This window comes from Sinocyclocheilus grahami, unplaced genomic scaffold (assembly GCF_001515645.1).
Source record: "Sinocyclocheilus grahami isolate Dianchi unplaced genomic scaffold, SAMN03320097.WGS_v1.1 scaffold1406.1, whole genome shotgun sequence".
Lineage (NCBI taxonomy): Eukaryota > Metazoa > Chordata > Actinopteri > Cypriniformes > Cyprinidae > Sinocyclocheilus > Sinocyclocheilus grahami.
Window position 1 is genome coordinate 191295 of NW_015506585.1, and position 9260 is coordinate 200554.

Below are 9260 nucleotides of genomic sequence, written 5' to 3' on the forward strand. Positions count from 1 at the left end.
TGATACCATACAAACAATATAGTGGATGTTTGCAGACTTTTAAAATTTCTGAAAAACAGAATTTCTGTTAATCTAAAAGTAAGTGTTTATTATTTCGCAAACATAAATTAGAAAAAAAAAATCTGAATTGTGGAAGTTTTTATGAATAGCCTCAAACTTTGCTGTTCTTCCCTCTGTGTACACTGCAAATGAGTGTAATAAAAGTGAAAGTGAAGTTTTTTTTTTTACAATGTTTGCCGACCAAAGGTTGAATATAACAGTATCTGTGATATCTGAGCCTGTGGACATTTGCTTCAGTTACAAAACCTCTGTGTGTGTGTGTGTGTGTGTGTGTGTGTGTGTAAGACTTCGTTTGACTAATTAATCTCACATTGTGTTCATTTGTGTGGGCTCTCTCTGACTTTGCTACACTGAGAGAGGTAGTGGCCTCAGACACATAATGGATGTAGTGCTGTGCTAATGGGAGAAAATATTGCCTGGAATAATTCATTTGCAAAAATTGAATTGCTATATTATGGGTGCGTGGTCCCCGCCGACAAGTGCATTGGCCCTGATAAGAGATTTTTCATTAAGTTCACTTGTTTACAATGCAATCAATTTAGTCAGACTATTGTCATGTGGGTGTGGGAATGGAAAGAAGTCGCTGCAATCACTAATATGGACTTTGCTTATTGAACTCACCAGTTGTGGAAAGATACAATAAATATTTTTTTTTACATGTAGACCCTGGATCTGAGGATGTGTTTATCCATGCATGTGTGCTTGCTGGTTATTGTGGTCTGTTTTTTGATGAAGAGATTTCATGGTGTATTTGTGATTGTGTGTGCACCCTGTAAGATCCATTCGAGTACAAGTCAAAATGCTTTTGTATGTCTACATTTAATCTCCCTCATGTTGTTGCAAATGTAAACAACTTTTTCTTCTGTGGAACACGTTTAGCACAATGTTCATGTCGCTTTTTTCCATTCAAAGAATTAGTGTACCAATACAGTTATGTGTTAAATAAATGGAGCACTTAGAAATATTATTTCTAACATGTGTGGTAAACAGTTAACAGAAAGTACATTTCACTAAGATGCTAAATTTGATATTACATCAGTTGCAAACTTGAATAGGTTTTGACTTTGTCCTTCCTCAATCACAGGTCAATAATGACAGCAGAATAGAAATATTCATGATTCTTCTTAACTTAAAATACATATGCGTGCACTCTGTCCCTGACTGCATCCATTTGAAAAGTTATAAATACTCAATTTTCTTTTTCTTTTTTTTAATAATTAATAATAAACATGGAAGCTCAAAAAGTGTGCCAGATTTATATATAGGTGCATCTCAATAAATTAGAATGTTGTGGAAAAGTTCATTTATTTCAGTAATTCAACTCAAATTGTGAAACTCGTGTATTTAATAAATTCAGTGCACACAGACTGAAGTAGTTTAAGTCTTTGTTTCTTTTAATCATGATGATTTTGGCTCACATTTAACAAAAACCCACCAATTCACTATCTCAACAAATTAGAATACTTCATAAGACCAATAAAAAAAAACATTTTTAGTGAATTGTTGGCCTTCTGGAAAGTATGTTCATTTACTGTACATGTACTCAATACTTGGTATAGGGGCTCCTTTTGCTTTAATTACTGCCTCAATTCGGCGTGGCATGGAGGTGATCAGTTTGTGGCACTGCTGAGATGGTATGGAAGCCCAGGTTTCTTTGACAGTGGCCTTCAGCTCATCTGCATTTTTTGGTCTCTCGTTTCTCATTTTCCTCTTGACAATACCCCATAGATTCTCTATGGGGTTCAGGTCTGGTGAGTTTGCTGGCCAGTCAAGCACACCAACACCATGGTCATTTAACCAACTTTTGGTGCTTTTGGCAGTGTGGGCAGGTGCCAAATCCTGCTGGAAAATGAAATCAGCATATTCAAAAAGCTGGTCAGCAGAAGGAAGCATGAAGAGCTCCAAAATTTCTTGGTAAACGGGTGCAGTGACATTGGTTTTCAAAAACACAATGGACCAACACCAGCAGATGACATTGCACCCCAAATCATCACAGACTGTGGAAACTTAACACTGGACTTCAAGCAACGTGGGCTATGAGCTTCTCCACCCTTCCTCCAGACTCTAGGACCTCGGTTTCCAAATGAAATACAAAACTTGCTCTCATCTGAAAAGAGGACTTTGGACCACTGGGCAACAGTCCAGTTCTTCTTCTCCTTAGCCCAGGTAAGACGCCTCTGACACTGTCTGTGGTTCAGGAGTGGCTTAACAAGAGGAATACGACAACTGTAGCCAAATTCCTTGACACGTCTGTGTGTGGTGGCTCTTGATGCCTTGACCCCAGCCTCAGTCCATTCCTCGTGAAGTTCACTCAAATTCTTGAATCGATTTTGCTTGACAATCCTCATAAGGCTGCGGTTCTCTCAGTTGGTTCTCTCAGTGTATCTTTTTCTTCCATACTTTTTCCTTCCACTCAACTTTCTGTTAACATGCTTGGATACAGCACTCTGTGAACAGCCAGCTTCTTTGGCAATGAATGTTTGTGGCTTACCCTCCTTGTATATATATATATATATCAATATCCCCCATATGTTGAACAAGGACAGAAATTTTTAAAAGCGCATGCAGTTAATTTTTTCCATGATAAATTATAGTATCATCATAACATTTGAGTGAAAAGTTTAAATTATCAAATTAATTTATTTGATGGCACCAGCATTTGAACTCCACCTATGATCATGACTGAGATTATCTAAAGAGCATCTTGTACATCAATGTAAGCAAAAACATCTGACTCTCTATACAAAGAGTCACATGATCAGTGTAATAAATGTGCTTATTTGATTAGCAACCAAGAAAAACAACAAAATTACATAATATAATGTTTCTTATTTTGTACATTTTTGGTACACTCTAAAAAGTGCTGGGTTAAAAAATAACCCAACCTTAACCCAGCTGCTGGGTAACTATGGGACAGAACACGCGCTGGGTTGTTTTGACCCAAGTGCTGGGTTTAACCATTTTACCCAAAATGCTGGGTTGTTTATTTGACCCAACCAGTGGGTAAGGTTAACTGTGTTGCTGGGTTAAACATTACCTAAATATTTGGTTATTTGTTGTCTTATTGCCTTGCTAGCTTTATATTTACCAATATTACCAATAATAATAAATAACGATCACAAAGGAATGCAAAATTATTATTATTATTCTGTAATACAATTACTTAACAAAAAATGCAACTGTAAATATCAATTGAATGAGTTTTCACATTTCTTTTTAAAACAATTTGTGAATGGATGCTGTCACACATTTCATCCAACCCTTACAGACACAAATAAAACAAGTATTTATAGATCAGTTTCTTTAAAACACAAAACTGTGTAAACTAGGCACTGTAGATTCCTATTCTTTGTCAACACTGCATCATCAGAACATTCAAAAATGTATTATTGCCACACGAGAATCAGTCCAAATATTGTGTCATTAAAACTAATCCAAACAAAGAGTCCTACAACAGACAATACATGTGACACAAAATATGAAACATGTTACAGGTGGCCAGAAAAAAACTGTTGCCCTGATGATATACTGCATGCTGGAGAAATTCTCAGGTAGGAAGACACTGCTTAATGTAGTTAACATAAAGCACAAAAAAGGTCAACAGCCTCAAGTAATGAGTCCGTTTCAATGGCATAGCCCGAAACAATGACGAAGGTCTGGGATGTCGTTGTCTTGTCCTCAAGGCACAAAATGTGCAGGAATGCATCACTAGTCTCTGCATTTTGCAAGTTTTCCACCATGTTGGTCCCCACCTGTTAATTATACGACACTTAGTCTTGCAACATAACAAACAAGTTAAGAGTATTTTATGGAAATCATATATAATCATATACAATGGAGGTCAAGCGTTTACATCCCCCTTTCAGAATCTGCAAAATGTAAATTTTACCAAAATAAGAGGACTCATACAAAATGCATGTTATTGTTTATTTAGTACTGACCTGAAGAAGATATTTTACATATAGTCCACAAAAGAAAATAGTTGAATTTATAAAAATGACCCCGTTCAATTGTTGATTCTTAATACTGTATTGTTACCTGAATGATACACAGCTGTGTTTTTTTGTTTAGTGATAGTTGTTCATGAGTCCTTTGTTTGTCCTGAACAGTTAAACTGCCTGCTGTTCTTCAGAAAAATACTTCAGCTTCTTCAAATTATTTGGTTTTCCAGCATTTTTGTGTATTTGAACCCTTTCCAACAATGACTGCATGATTTTGAGATCCATCTTTTCACACTAAGGACAACTGAGGGACTCATATGCATCTATTACAGAAGGTTCAAATGCGTACTGATGCTCCAGAAGGAAACACGATGCATTAAGAGCCGGGGATGAAAACTATTTGAATTTGAAGATCAGGGTAAATGTAACTTATTTTGTCTTCTGGGAAACATTTAAGTATCTCCTGTAGCTTCTGAAGGGCAGCACTAAATGAAAAAATAATATATTTAGGCAAAATAAGAAAAATGTACACATCTCCATTCTGTTCAAAAGTTTTCACCCCCGGCTCTTAATGCATCATGTTTTCTTCTGGAGCATCAGTACGCGTTTGAACCTTCTGTAATAGATGCATATGAGTCCCTCAGTTGTCCTCAGTGTGAAAAGATGGGATCTCAAAATCATGCAGTCATTGTTGGAAAGGGTTCAAATGGATGTAAACTTTTGAAAGGGGTCATTTTTATAAATTCAACTATTATTTTCTCTAGTCTTGTGGACTATATGTAGCCTAAACATCTTTTATGTGAAATATCTTATTCAGGTCAGTACTAAATAAATAATAACACACATTTTGTACGATCCCTCTTATTTTGGTAAAATAATTAATATTTTGCAGATTCTGAAAGGGGGATGTAAACGCTTGACCTCATATATATATATATATATATATATATATATATACACAACCAGTCAAAAGTTTTTGAACAGTAAGAATCTTTATGATTTTTAAAGAAGTCTCTTCTGTTCACCAAGCCTGCATTTATTTGATCCAAAACACAGTAATATTGTGTAATAAATAACAGTAATACATGTTTTTTTAGCAGCAAATCAGAATATGGTTATATATATAATATTAGAATGATTTCTGAAGGATCATATGACTGGAGTAATGACAGAAAAACAGAAAAGTTACGGAATTTTAATAGTAAAAATATTTCAAAATTGTACTGTTTTTGCTGTTCTTTGCATCAAATAAATGCAGGCCTGATGAGCAGAAGAGACTTCTTTAAAAACATAAAAAATCTGGTAGTCTATATATCTACCCTTATTAGAGTAGAAAAAGTAAAACAAAACTCACAGGTTGGACGTCAATGAATGACTTCCGGGATTCCGTAGTTGTGGGTCTGAAGACCTCTCCGCCTTTCTTGTATATTGATGGGGGAAGCAGAGTGGGCAGGACTTTGAAAGCACTCTCCCCTTTAGCATCTAAACCATAATAATAATACAGTGTAAACTGTGAAACTGATCTCATAATCAAAACGACACATTGAAACACTTTTTCCTGTAAAAATGTCTTTATTCCTTTAAATAGCTTGGATGTAACTACGCCTGTGCACCTGTTTGAATTTGAAGGACAAAATACTGTTGACTAATGAATTTAAATATGGTTAATCTTAAAGAATATAAAAAAATTTGCAGCCTTTACATGTAAACAATATATATTTTTTATTAAAGTAAACTGACTGAGGATACCAACATCATGTTTCTAAATTCATGAGAACTACTAAGAGTTTTTGTGCTAAATATAGGTTATGCAAGAAGGACATATGTTTGGAACTACAACAGTGGCAAGACAGAGCAAGCGAAGAAAAGCAGAGAGGAAGAGGAGAAATAACAGAAGGTCAATATACACCCCATATTGACAGAAAAACACAGAATTGTTGACATTTTTTGCAGATTTATTAAAAAAGAAAAACTGAAATATCACATGGTCCTGAGTATTCAGACCCTTTGCTGTGACACTCATATATTTAACTCAGGTGCTGTCCATTTCTTCTGATCATCCTTGAGATGGTTCTACACCTTTAAATTCATGAGAACTACTAAGAGTTTTTGTGCTAAATATAGGTTATGCAAGAAGGACATATGTTTGGAACTACAACAGTGGCAAGACAGAGCAAGCGAAGAAAAGCAGAGAGGAAGAGGAGAAATAACAGAAAGGATACTGGAGTAAAGACCAAACATTATTAATAATAATAATAATAATAATAATAAGCCATTTAGTGGCATTTTTAGAGCTAGTTTATGGAGGGCCTAAATGCTTCAGGCTGGTAAGCAACAGCCCAACATTAGTGGAAAGTTTCTCAATGATAAGGTAACAACAAAGCTGCATTGGTAACACTTTAGTATGGGGAACACATATTCACTATTAATTACGACTTTTGTGTTTTAACGTTGTTGTAGCGATTAAGTTTAGGTATGGGGGTAGGATTCAGGGATGTAGAATATGCTCATGCAGAATTAACAGCCAATATACAAGCTAATAAGCAACTAGTTAAAAGTGAGAATTAGTCCCTATACTAAAGTGTTATGACTGTATTTACCAGTTGATATTTGTCAAATACAGTTGAATTTTGTTTTTATAGATTGATATATTATAAGAAATAGCTTACCTGGAGTCATGTCATCCAGCTCTAAATGCAGCTTTCCATCTCACTGGGCATAGGCAAGAATTCGGTCTACAATTGTAACGTTAGTCCAGTCTTCAAAAAGTTTTCTGTCTGCCTCTGGATATAGCTTCCTAAAGTCTCCTGAAATCTGATCAAATTTGAAAACAAAAAACAAACGCAACTATAATCCAATAGGGTTTAAGATATTACATGGGCTTGAGAGTAAGCACGTGTTAGGAAAGAAAACAAGAGAGGCTCATGTTAGATATAACCTTTAAAGATGTCAGCCAGGGTGTCAAGCCACCATTCCTTGTCCATCTGCACCAGCAAGAATCTCACATACCTAGAATATAATTTCAGATTAAGAAAACGTTTGTCAAACAGGGTGTTCTTGCATGCTATGATTTTAAAATGATGATTCCACATTATACAGAACTACTAGCTAGCCATCTCACCACTGAATTGAGTTTATGTCAATCTAGTCTCCAATCTGGAGGGCAGAATCGACACACTGTTAAAAAATTAAATCAGAGTGCATTTTCATTAAATTGTTATACTGGTCTCCTAGATGTAAAGCAATACAAGCGTTCACTAAAATAGAGGAAGATTAAAGGACCTCATACATACACCACGAAAGATTAAGTCTAACTTTACATACTGTAGCTAAAACAACATTACATTTAAGTAACACATGATATTACATACCAGTAATATCGTGGTTTAACGTTATAAAAGTAAGGGGCATAACGTTACCTGAGGAAAAAAGAGCGCGAAAATGCTCAACATAAAAATGATGGATCTATCGTCTGATTCGGCATGTCGCAGACATTTATTTGAAAATTTTTTTTTACAATTTTAGTACGAAATGGTCTAATTCTGGCAAAACATTACAAAGCCATAGAGGTAACTTAGGCAGACAGTAACTGAATTTACCCCCATATTTCTGACGTAGTTCATACCATTTCCATGAAGCGTTTTAATAATTTGCGCGAGCTCACGCACGCACACACACACACACATATACAGTATATATATATATACAATCGCCTTATCGTTAATTAAAGTTATATATACAGTGGGTACAGAAAGTATTCAGACCCCCTTAAATTTTTCACTCTTTGTTATATTGCAGCCATTTGCTAAAATCATTTAAGTAAATTTTTTTTCCTCATTAATGTACACACAGCACCCCATATTGACAGAAAAACACAGAATTGTTGACATTTTTGCAGATTTATTAAAAAAGAAAAACTGAAATATCACATGGTCCTAAGTATTCAGACCCTTTGCTGTGACACTCAAATATTTAACTCAGGTGCTGTCCATTTCTTCCGATCATCCTTGAGATGGTTCTACACCCTCATTTGAGTCCAGCTGTGTTTGATTATACTGATTGAACTTGATTAGGAAAGCCACACACCTATCTATATAAGACCTTACAGCTCACAGTGCATGTCAGAGAAAATGAGAATCATGAGGTCAAAGGAACGGCCATTTTAAAAAACCTCGCTAGGTGGCTACTTAATCATTCACAGAATAACGCTACCCCGCACAGCGACAGATCAAATGCATTAAACAGAGAAATCGGTGTGTTCTTACCACAACTTATTAAGAATAGAGGTAAATAATCATATCATCATATTAACTTACCTTATAACAATGCTTGCGATGTGCGTGACCGTCTGACGACGAGACGAGTGAAGAATCCAGCAAGTTCGATAAAGAGGAAAAATAAATAAACCTGTTGGGTCAAACTAACCCAGCCCAGCTGTTCAGTGGTGAAAAAACCCCTTACAGTCCATTTGACCCAGCATGAGCAACCCAACTGTGTGTTTACATTACCTCAAACAACCCAGAATTATGACCCAGCACAATTAACCCAAAAATGTGTTTACAGAAATAACCCAGCACTTTTTAGAGTGTAGCCTATAGGTTTCAATTTCATGTCTGAATCCCATATTTCTGTGGTCAGACTTTTCTCCATGGCAATATATTAATATTTGATTGTGATTGTACAGGGTCCTTCTGATGGAGGCTAGCTGTGCCCTGTCGATTTAAATGTTTGACATTTTTCTCACACTGATTTTCCAAGCGATGAAACACGTTCATCTGCTGATTTGCTCTGCCATTTCTCTCAGAGGACATAATTTTAAACTCTGTCAGACTCTGGGGAAAAAAGGGTCAGATTGTGATGATTTAATATTTAAATGCACATGAGTATAGACTAGCGCACCATGTCCAAAATAGACCCAACCTGTGCTGTTTCCAAATGAATCTCCAGGTTTCTGAAGGCCTGTCTAGTGTCCTAGTGCCAGTGTTTACAGGAATTAAGTGCGGCTCATCTCTGTGTGTATGTGTGAGCTTATTTATTCAAGCTTACTTAGTTATTTTTTTCAAATAAGTAACACAAGTTACTTTGTTTTCACATTTATTCACTGACACCTCTCATGGAAATCGGGAGTAAGTGCAGAGGCACTTCTTTCAGGCTGAGGCTTATTAATTTCACTTTTGGGCCTTTACAGTTGCCAAAAAATATAACTTTTGGGTTTTTTGTTATTAAAAATTAATAAGCAAGCCCAGCTCAGGTGACAAA

General features: G+C 35.7%; 1 long non-coding RNA gene across 2 annotated transcripts; it reads right to left on the bottom strand.

Moving 5' to 3' along the window:
- Positions 1-3395: 3395 nt before the first annotated feature.
- On the bottom strand, positions 3396-8578 carry LOC107570029 (uncharacterized). Of its 2 annotated transcripts, none has more exons than XR_001606979.1 (5): positions 8318-8578; positions 6940-7010; positions 6671-6815; positions 5356-5483; positions 3396-3812 (listed from the first exon to the last, which is right to left on the bottom strand). It is a non-coding gene; the product is annotated as an uncharacterized lncRNA (long non-coding RNA). The 2 variants fall into 2 exon arrangements; XR_001606978.1 differs by lacking the exon at positions 8318-8578 and adding an exon at positions 7123-7489.
- Between the last annotated feature and the right edge of the window lie 682 nt (positions 8579-9260).